The sequence below is a fragment of the Engystomops pustulosus genome, unplaced genomic scaffold (assembly GCF_040894005.1).
Source record: "Engystomops pustulosus unplaced genomic scaffold, aEngPut4.maternal MAT_SCAFFOLD_737, whole genome shotgun sequence".
Taxonomy (NCBI): domain Eukaryota; kingdom Metazoa; phylum Chordata; class Amphibia; order Anura; family Leptodactylidae; genus Engystomops; species Engystomops pustulosus.
In genome coordinates, this window is record NW_027285616.1 from 25,001 (window position 1) to 36,238 (window position 11,238).

Sequence of the window (11,238 nt, forward strand, 5' to 3'; positions counted from 1 at the left end):
CCGGAGAGGAATAATGCCCATGGAAGTAAGAGCTCCTACCTCCAAAGGGGCAAGTCAGCGGGAGAAGCCACTTGGCCTATCCGGCCACATGTCACTGTCCCCCGGCCAAGCTTGGCTGTAGGTCCCGGGGAGGAATAATGCCCATGGAAGTAGGAGCTCCTACTTCCAAAGGGGCAAGTCAGCGGAAGAAGCCACTAGTTCTATCCGGCCAAGAGTCACTGTTCCCCGGCCTTACTTGGCAGTAGGTCCCGGGGAGGAATAATGCCCATGGAAGTAGGAGCTCCTTCTTCCAAAGGGGCAAGTCAGCGGGAGAAGCCACTTGGCCTATCCGGCCAAGAGTCACTGTTCCCCGGCCACTCTTGGCAGTAGGTCCCGGGGAGGAATAATGCCCATGGAAGTAGGAGCTCCTACTTCCAAAGGGGCAAGTCAGCGGGAGAAGCCACTAGTTCTATCCGGCCAAGAGTCACTGTTCCCCGGCTACACTTGGCAGTAGGTCCCGGGGAGGAATAATGCCCATGGAAGTAGGAGCTACTACCTAAAAAGGGTGAAGACACTTGGCTCTAAGTCCCCGAGAGGTATACTGCCCATGGGAGTAAGAGCTCCTACTTCCAAAGGGGCAAGTCAGCGGGAGAAGCCACTTGGCCTACCCGGCCAAGAGTCACTGTTCCCCGGCCACACTTGGCAGTAGGTCCCGGGGAGGAATAATGCCCATGGAAGTAGGAGCTCCTACTTCCAAAGGGGAAAGTCAGCGGGAGAAGCCACTTGGCCTACCCGGCCAAGAGTCACTGTTCCCCGGCCACACTTGGCAGTAGGTCCCGGGGAGGAATAATGCCCATGGAAGTAGGAGCTCCTACTTCCAAAGGGGCAAGTCAGCGGGAGAAGCCACTTGGCCTATCCGGCCACATGTCACTGTCCCCCGGCCACACTTGGCTGTAGGTCCCGGGGAGGAATAATGCCCATGGAAGTAGGAGCTCCTACTTCCAAAGGGGCAAGTCAGCGGAAGAAGCCACTAGTTCTATCCGGCCAAGAGTCACTGTTCCCCGGCCTTACTTGGCAGTAGGTCCCGGGGAGGAATAATGCCCATGGAAGTAGGAGCTCCTACTTCCAAAGGGGCAAGTCAGCGGGAGAAGCCACTTGGCCTATCCGGCCAAGAGTCACTGTTCCCCGGCCACACTTGGCAATAGGTCCCGGGGAGGAATAATGCCCATGGAAGTAGGAGCTCCTACTTCCAAAGGGGCAAGTCAGCGGGAGAAGCCACTAGTTCTATCCGGCCAAGAGTCACTGTTCCCCGGCTACACTTGGCAGTAGGTCCCGGGGAGGAATAATGCCCATGGAAGTAGGAGCTACTACCTCCAAAGGGTGAAGACACTTGGCTCTAAGTCCCCGAGAGGTATACTGCCCATGGGAGTAAGAGCTCCTACTTCCAAAGGGGCAAGTCAGCGGGAGAAGCCACTTGGCCTACCCGGCCAAGAGTCACTGTTCCCCGGCCACACTTGGCAGTAGGTCCCGGGGAGGAATAATGCCCATGGAAGTAGGAGCTCCTACTTCCAAAGGGGCAAGTCAGCGGGAGAAGCCGCTTGGCCTACCCGGCCAAGAGTCACTGTTCCCCGGCCACACTTGGCAGTAGGTCCCGGGGAGGAATAATGCCCATGGAAGTAGGAGCTCCTACTTCCAAAGGGGCAAGTCAGCGGGAGAAGCCACTTGGCCTATCCGGCCAAGAGTCACTGTTCCCCGGCCACACTTGGCAATAGGTCCCGGGGAGGAATAATGCCCATGGAAGTAGGAGCTCCTACTTCCAAAGGGGCAAGTCAGCGGGAGAAGCCACTAGTTCTATCCGGCCAAGAGTCACTGTTCCCCGGCCACACTTGGCAGTAGGTCCCGGGGAGGAATAATGCCCATGGAAGTAGGAGCTACCACCTCCAAAGGGTGAAGACACTTGGCTCTAAGTCCCCGAGAGGTATACTGCCCATGGGAGTAAGAGCTCCTACTTCCAAAGGGGCAAGTCAGCGGGAGAAGCCACTTGGCCTATCCGGCCAAGAGTCACTGTTCCCCGGCCACACTTGGCAGTAGGTCCCGGAGAGGAATAGTGCCCATGGAAGTAGGAGCTCCTACTTCCAAAGGGGCAAGTCAGCGGGAGAAGCCACTTGGCCTACACGGCCAAGAGTCACTGTTCCCCGGCCACACTTGGCAGTAGGTCCCGGGGAGGAATAATGCCCATGGAAGTAGGAGCTACTACCTCCAAAGGGGCAAGTCAGCGGGAGAAGCCACTTGGCCTATCCGGCCAAGAGTCACTGTTCCCCGGCCACTCTTGGCAGTAGGTCCCGGGGAGGAATAATGCCCATGGAAGTAGGAGCTCCTACCTCCAAAGGGGCAAGTCAGCGGGAGAAGCCACTTGGCCTACCCGGCCAAGAGTCACTGTTCCCCGGCCACACTTGGCAGTAGGTCCCGGGGAGGAATAATGCCCATGGAAGTAAGAGCTCCTACTTCCAAAGGGGCAGGTCAGCGGGAGAAGCCACTTGGCCTATCCGGCCACATGTCACTGTCCCCCGGCCAAGCTTGGCTGTAGGTCCCGGGGAGGAATAATGCCCATGGAAGTAGGAGCTCCTACTTCCAAAGGGGCAAGTCAGCGGGAGAAGCCACTTGGCCTATCCGGCCAAGAGTCACTGTTCCCCGGCCACACTTGGCAGTAGGTCCCGGGGAGGAATAATGCCCATGGAAGTAAGAGCTCCTACTTCCAAAGGGGCAGGTCAGCGGGAGAAGCCACTTGGCCTATCCGGCCACATGTCACTGTCCCCCGGCCAAGCTTGGCTGTAGGTCCCGGGGAGGAATAATGCCCATGGAAGTAGGAGCTCCTACTTCCAAAGGGGCAAGTCAGCGGAAGAAGCCACTAGTTCTATCCGGCCAAGAGTCACTGTTCCCCGGCCACACTTGGCAGTAGGTCCCGGGGAGGAATAATGCCCATGGAAGTAGGAGCTCCTACTTCCAAAGGGGCAAGTCAGCGGGAGAAGCCACTTGGCCTATCCGGCCAAGAGTCACTGTTCCCCGGCCACACTTGGCAGTAGGTCCCGGGGAGGAATAATGCCCATGGAAGTAGGAGCTCCTACTTCCAAAGGGGCAAGTCAGCGGGAGAAGCCACTTGGCCTACCCGGCCAAGAGTCACTGTTCCCCGGCCACACTTGGCAGTAGGTCCCGGGGAGGAATAATGCCCATGGAAGTAGGAGCTCCTACCTCCAAAGGGGCAAGTCAGCGGGAGAAGCCACTTGGCCTATCCGGCCAAGAGTCACTGTTCCCCGGCCACACTTGGCAGTAGGTCCCGGGGAGGAATAATGCCCATGGAAGTAAGAGCTCCTACTTCCAAAGGGGCAAGTCAGCGGGAGAAGCCACTTGGCCTATCCGGCCACATGTCACTGTCCCCCGGCCAAGCTTGGCTGTAGGTCCCGGGGAGGAATAATGCCCATGGAAGTAGGAGCTCCTACTTCCAAAGGGGCAAGTCAGCGGAAGAAGCCACTAGTTCTATCCGGCCAAGAGTCACTGTTCCCCGGCCACACTTGGCAGTAGGTCCCGGGGAGGAATAATGCCCATGGAAGTAGGAGCTCCTACTTCCAAAGGGGCAAGTCAGCGGGAGAAGCCACTTGGCCTATCCGGCCAAGAGTCACTGTTCCCCGGCCACACTTGGCAGTAGGTCCCGGGGAGGAATAATGCCCATGGAAGTAGGAGCTCCTACTTCCAAAGGGGCAAGTCAGCGGGAGAAGCCACTAGTTCTATCCGGCCAAGAGTCACTGTTCCCCGGCAACACTTGGCAGTAGGTCCCGGGGAGGAATAATGCCCATGGAAGTAGGAGCTACTACCTCCAAAGGGTGAAGACACTTGGCTCTAAGTCCCCGAGAGGTATACTGCCCATGGGAGTAAGAGCTCCTACTTCCAAAGGGGCAAGTCAGCGGGAGAAGCCACTTGGCCTATCCGGCCAAGAGTCACTGTTCCCCGGCCACACTTGGCAGTAGGTCCCGGGGAGGAATAATGCCCATGGAAGTAGGAGCTCCTACTTCCAAAGGGGCAAGTCAGCGGGAGAAGCCACTTGGGCTATCCGGCCACATGTCACTGTCCCCCGGCCACACTTGGCAGTAGGTCCCGGGGAGGAATAATGCCCATGGAAGTAAGAGCTCCTACTTCCAAAGGGGCAAGTCAGCGGGAGAAGCCACTTGGCCTAACCGGCCACATGTCACTGTCCCCCGGCCACACTTGGCAGTAGGTCCCGGGGAGGAATAATGCCCATGGAAGTAAGAGCTCCTACTTCCAAAGGGGCAAGTCAGCGGGAGCAGCCACTTGGCCTATCCGGCCAAGAGTCACTGTTCCCCGGCCACACTTGGTAGTAGGTCCCGGGGAGGAATAATGCCCATGGAAGTAGGAGCTCCTACTTCCAAAGGGGCAAGTCAGCGGGAGCAGCCACTTGGCCTATCCGTCCAAGAGTCACTGTTCCCCGGCCACACTTGGCTGTAGGTCCCGGGGAGGAATAATGCCCATGGAAGTAAGAGCTCCTACTTCCAAAGGGGCAAGTCAGCGGGAGAAGCCACTTGGCCTATCCGGCCACATGTCACTGTCCCCCGGCCACACTTGGCAGTAGGTCCCGGGGAGGAATAATGCCCATGGAAGTAGGAGCTACTACCTCCAAAGAGTGAAGACACTTGGCTGTAAGTCCCCGAGAGGTATAGTGCCCATGGAAGTAAGAGCTCCTACTTCCAAAGGGGCAAGTCAGCGGGAGAAGCCACTTGGCCTATCCGGCCAAGAGTCACTGTTCCCCGGCCACACTTGGCAGTAGGTCCCGGGGAGGAATAATGCCCATGGAAGTAGGAGCTCCTACTTCCAAAGGGGCAAGTCAGCGGGAGAAGCCACTTGGCCTATCCGGCCACATGTCACTGTCCCCCGGCCACTCTTGGCAGTAGGTCCCGGGGAGGAATAATGCCCATGGAAGTAGGAGCTCCTACTTCCAAAGGGGCAAGTCAGCGGGAGAAGCCACTTGGCCTATCCGGCCACATGTCACTGTCCCCCGGCCACTCTTGGCAGTAGGTCCCGGGGAGGAATAATGCCCATGGAAGTAGGAGCTCCTACTTCCAAAGGGGCAAGTCAGCGGGAGAAGCCACTTGGCCTACCCAGGCAAGAGTCACTGTTCCCCGGCCACACTTGGCAGTAGGTCCCGGGGAGGAATAATGCCCATGGAAGTAGGAGCTCCTACTTCCAAAGGGTCAAGTCAGCGGGAGAAGCCACTTGGCCTATCCGGCCAAGAGTCACTGTTCCCCGGTCACACTTGGCAGTAGGTCCCGGGGAGGAATAATGCCCATGGAAGTAGGAGCTCCTACTTCCAAAGGGGCAAGTCAGCGGGAGAAGTGACTTGGCCTATCCGAACAAGAGTCACTGTTCCCCGGCCACACTTGGCAGGAGGTCCCGGGGAGGAATAATGCCCATGGAAGTAGGAGCTACTACCTCCAAAGGGTGAAGACACTTGGCTCTAAGTCCCCGAGAGGTATAGTGCCCATGGAAGTAGGAGCTCCTACTTCCAAAGGGGCAAGTCAGCGGGAGAAGCAACTTGGCCTATCCGGCCAAGAGTCACTGTTCCCCGGCCACACTTGGCAGGAGGTCCCGGGGAGGAATAATGCCCATGGAAGTAGGAGCTCCTACTTCCAAAGGGTCAAGTCAGCGGGAGAAGCCACTTGGCCTATCCGGCCAAGAGTCACTGTTCCCCGGCCACACTTGGCAGTAGGTCCCGGGGAGGAATAATGCCCATGGAAGTAGGAGCTCCTACTTCCAAAGGGGAAAGTAAGCGGGAGAAGCAACTTGGCCTATCCGGCCAAGAGTCACTGTTCCCCGGCCACACTTGGCAGTAGGTCCCGGGGAGGAATAATGCCCATGGAAGTAGGAGCTCCTACTTCCAAAGGGGCAAGTCAGCGGGAGAAGCCACTTGGCCTATCCGGCCAAGAGTCACTGTTCCCCGGCCACACTTGGCAGGAGGTCCCGGGGAGGAATAATGCCCATGGAAGTAGGAGCTCCTACTTCCAAAGGGGCAAGTCAGCGGGAGAAGCCACTTGGGCTATCCGGCCACATGTCACTGTCCCCCGGCAACACTTGGCAGTAGGTCCCGGGGAGGAATAATGCCCATGGAAGTAAGAGCTCCTACTTCCAAAGGGGCAAGTCAGCGGGAGAAGCCACTTGGCCTATCCGGCCACATGTCACTGTCCCCCGGCCACACTTGGCAGTAGGTCCCGGGGAGGAATAATGCCCATGGAAGTAAGAGCTCCTACTTCCAAAGGGGCAAGTCAGCGGGAGCAGCCACTTGGCCTATCCGGCCAAGAGTCACTGTTCCCCGGCCACACTTGGCAGTAGGTCCCGGGGAGGAATAATGCCCATGGAAGTAGGAGCTCCTACTTCCAAAGGGGCAAGTCAGCGGGAGCAGCCACTTGGCCTATCCGTCCAAGAGTCACTGTTCCCCGGCCACACTTGGCTGTAGGTCCCGGGGAGGAATAATGCCCATGGAAGTAAGAGCTCCTACTTCCAAAGGGGCAAGTCAGCGGGAGAAGCCACTTGGCCTATCCGGCCACATGTCACTGTCCCCCGGCCACACTTGGCAGTAGGTCCCGGGGAGGAATAATGCCCATGGAAGTAGGAGCTACTACCTCCAAAGGGTGAAGACACTTGGCTCTAAGTCCTCGAGAGGTATACTGCCCATGGAAGTAAGAGCTCCTACTTCCATAGGGGCAAGTCAGCGGGAGAAGCCACTTGGCCTATCCGGCCACATGTCACTGTCCCCCGGCCAAGCTTGGCTGTAGGTCCCGGGGAGGAATAATGCCCATGGAAGTAGGAGCTCCTACTTCCAAAGGGGCAAGTCAGCGGAAGAAGCCACTAGTTCTATCCGGCCAAGAGTCACTGTTCCCCGGCCACACTTGGCAGTAGGTCCCGGGGAGGAATAATGCCCATGGAAGTAGGAGCTCCTACTTCCAAAGGGGCAAGTCAGCGGGAGAAGCCACTTGGCCTACCCAGGCAAGAGTCACTGTTCCCCGGCCACACTTGGCAGTAGGTCCCGGGGAGGAATAATGCCCATGGAAGTAGGAGCTCCTACTTCCAAAGGGGCAAGTCAGCGGGAGAAGCCACTTGGCCTATCCGGCCAAGAGTCACTGTTCCCCGGCCACACTTGGCAGTAGGTCCCGGGGAGGAATAATGACCATGGAAGTAAGAGCTCCTACTTCCAAAGGGGCAAGTCAGCGGGAGAAGCCACTTGGCCTATCCGGCCAAGAGTCACTGTTCCCCGGCCACACTTGGCAGTAGGTCCCGGGGAGGAATAATGCCCATGGAAGTAAGAGCTCCTACTTCCATAGGGGCAAGTCAGCGGGAGAAGCCACTTGGCCTATCCGGCCAAGAGTCACTGTTCCCCGGCCACACTTGGCAGTAGGTCCCGGGGAGGAATAATGCCCATGGAAGTAGGAGCTCACTTGGCTCTAAGTCTTCGAGAGGTATAATGCCCATGGAAGTAAGAGCTCCTACTTCCAAAGGGCAAGTCAGCGGGAGAAGCCACTTCGCCTACCCGGCCAAGTGTCACTGTCCCCCGGCCAGACTTGGCGGCAAGTCCCGGGGAGGAATAATGCCCATGGAAGTAGGAGCTCCTACTTCCGAAGGGGCAAGTCAGCGGGAGAAGCCACTTCGCCTACCCGGCCAAGTGTCACTGTCCCCCGGCCAGACTTGGCGGCAAGTCCCGGGGAGGAATAATGCCCATGGAAGTAGGAGCTCACTTGGCTCTAAGTCTTCGAGAGGTATAATGCCCATGGAAGTAAGAGCTCCTACTTCCAAAGGGGCAAGTCAGCGGGAGAAGCCACTTCGCCTACCCGGCCAAGTGTCACTGTCCCCCGGCCAGACTTGGCGGCAAGTCCCGGGGAGGAATAATGCCCATGGAAGTAGGAGCTCCTACTTCCAAAGGGGCAAGTCAGCGGGAGCAGCCACTTGGCCTATCCGGCCAAGAGTCACTGTTCCCCGGCCACACTTGGCAGTAGGTCCCGGGGAGGAATAATGCCCATGGAAGTAGGAGCTCCTACTTCCAAAGGGGCAAGTCAGCGGGAGCAGCCACTTGGCCTATCCGTCCAAGAGTCACTGTTCCCCGGCCACACTTGGCTGTAGGTCCCGGGGAGGAATAATGCCCATGGAAGTAAGAGCTCCTACTTCCAAAGGGGCAAGTCAGCGGGAGAAGCCACTTGGCCTATCCGGCCACATGTCACTGTCCCCGGCCACACTTGGCAGTAGGTCCCGGGGAGGAATAATGCCCATGGAAGTAGGAGCTACTACCTCCAAAGAGTGAAGACACTTGGCTCTAAGTCCACGAGAGGTATAGTGCCCATGGAAGTAAGAGCTCCTACTTCCAAAGGGTCAAGTCAGCGGGAGAAGCCACTTGGCCTATCCGGCCAAGAGTCACTGTTCCCCGGCCACACTTGGCAGTAGGTCCCGGAGAGGAATAATGCCCATGGAAGTAGGAGCTCCTACTTCCAAAGGGGCAAGTCAGCGGGAGAAGCCACTTGGCATATACGGCCAAGAGTCACTGTTCCCCGGCCACACTTGGCAGTAGGTCCCGGGGAGGAATAATGCCCATGGAAGTAGGAGCTCCTACTTCCAAAGGGGCAAGTCAGCGGGAGAAGCCACTTGGCCTATCCGGCCACATGTCACTGTCCCCCGGCCACTCTTGGCAGTAGGTCCCGGGGAGGAATAATGCCCATGGAAGTAGGAGCTCCTACTTCCAAAGGGGCAAGTCAGCGGGAGAAGCCACTTGGCCTACCCAGGCAAGAGTCACTGTTCCCCGGCCACACTTGGCAGTAGGTCCCGGGGAGGAATAATGCCCATGGAAGTAGGAGCTCCTACTTCCAAAGGGTCAAGTCAGCGGGAGAAGCCACTTGGCCTATCCGGCCAAGAGTCACTGTTCCCCGGCCACACTTGGCAGTAGGTCCCGGGGAGGAATAATGCCCATGGAAGTAGGAGCTCCTACTTCCAAAGGGGCAAGTCAGCGGGAGAAGCCACTTGGCCTATCCGAACAAGAGTCACTGTTCCCGGCCACACTTGGCAGGAGGTCCCGGGGAGGAATAATGCCCATGGAAGTAGGAGCTACTACCTCCAAAGGGTGAAGACACTTGGCTCTAAGTCCCCGAGAGGTATAGTGCCCATGGAAGTAGGAGCTCCTACTTCCAAAGGGGCAAGTCAGCGGGAGAAGCAACTTGGCCTATCCGGCCAAGAGTCACTGTTCCCCGGCCACACTTGGCAGGAGGTCCCGGGGAGGAATAATGCCCATGGAAGTAGGAGCTCCTACTTCCAAAGGGTCAAGTCAGCGGGAGAAGCCACTTGGCCTATCCGGCCAAGAGTCACTGTTCCCCGGCCACACTTGGCAGTAGGTCCCGGGGAGGAATAATGCCCATGGAAGTAGGAGCTCCTACTTCCAAAGGGGAAAGTAAGCGGGAGAAGCCACTTGGCCTATCCGGCCAAGAGTCACTGTTCCCCGGCCACACTTGGCAGTAGGTCCCGGGGAGGAATAATGCCCATGGAAGTAGGAGCTCCTACTTCCAAAGGGGAAAGTAAGCGGGAGAAGCAACTTGGCCTATCCGGCCAAGAGTCACTGTTCCCCGGCCACACTTGGCAGTAGGTCCGGGGAGGAATAATGCCCATGGAAGTAGGAGCTCCTACTTCCAAAGGGGCAAGTCAGCGGGAGAAGCCACTTGGCCTATCCGGCCAAGAGTCACTGTTCCCCGGCCACACTTGGCAGGAGGTCCCGGGGAGGAATAATGCCCATGGAAGTAGGAGCTCCTACTTCCAAAGGGGCAAGTCAGCGGGAGAAGCCACTTGGGCTATCCGGCCACATGTCACTGTCCCCCGGCAACACTTGGCAGTAGGTCCCGGGGAGGAATAATGCCCATGGAAGTAAGAGCTCCTACTTCCAAAGGGCAAGTCAGCGGGAGAAGCCACTTGGCCTATCCGGCCACATGTCACTGTCCCCCGGCCACACTTGGCAGTAGGTCCCGGGGAGGAATAATGCCCATGGAAGTAAGAGCTCCTACTTCCAAAGGGGCAAGTCAGCGGGAGCAGCCACTTGGCCTATCCGGCCAAGAGTCACTGTTCCCCGGCCACACTTGGCAGTAGGTCCCGGGGAGGAATAATGCCCATGGAAGTAGGAGCTCCTACTTCCAAAGGGGCAAGTCAGCGGGAGCAGCCACTTGGCCTATCCGTCCAAGAGTCACTGTTCCCCGGCCACACTTGGCTGTAGGTCCCGGGGAGGAATAATGCCCATGGAAGTAAGAGCTCCTACTTCCAAAGGGGCAAGTCAGCGGGAGAAGCCACTTGCCTATCCGGCCACATGTCACTGTCCCCCGGCCACACTTGGCAGTAGGTCCCGGGGAGGAATAATGCCCATGGAAGTAGGAGCTACTACCTCCAAAGGGTGAAGACACTTGGCTCTAAGTCCTCGAGAGGTATACTGCCCATGGAAGTAAGAGCTCCTACTTCCATAGGGGCAAGTCAGCGGGAGAAGCCACTTGGCCTATCCGGCCACATGTCACTGTCCCCCGGCCAAGCTTGGCTGTAGGTCCCGGGGAGGAATAATGCCCATGGAAGTAGGAGCTCCTACTTCCAAAGGGGCAAGTCAGCGGAAGAAGCCACTAGTTCTATCCGGCCAAGAGTCACTGTTCCCCGGCCACACTTGGCAGTAGGTCCCGGGGAGGAATAATGCCCATGGAAGTAGGAGCTCCTACTTCCAAAGGGGCAAGTCAGCGGGAGAAGCCACTTGGCCTACCCAGGCAAGAGTCACTGTTCCCCGGCCACACTTGGCAGTAGGTCCCGGGGAGGAATAATGCCCATGGAAGTAGGAGCTCCTACTTCCAAAGGGGCAAGTCAGCGGGAGAAGCCACTTGGCCTATCCGGCCAAGAGTCACTGTTCCCCGGCCACACTTGGCAGTAGGTCCCGGGGAGGAATAATGACCATGGAAGTAAGAGCTCCTACTTCCAAAGGGGCAAGTCAGCGGGAGAAGCCACTTGGCCTATCCGGCCAAGAGTCACTGTTCCCCGGCCACACTTGGCAGTAGGTCCCGGGGAGGAATAATGCCCATGGAAGTAAGAGCTCCTACTTCCATAGGGGCAAGTCAGCGGGAGAAGCCACTTGGCCTATCCGGCCAAGAGTCACTCTTCCCGGCTACACTTGGCAGTAGGTCCCGGGGAGGAATAATGACC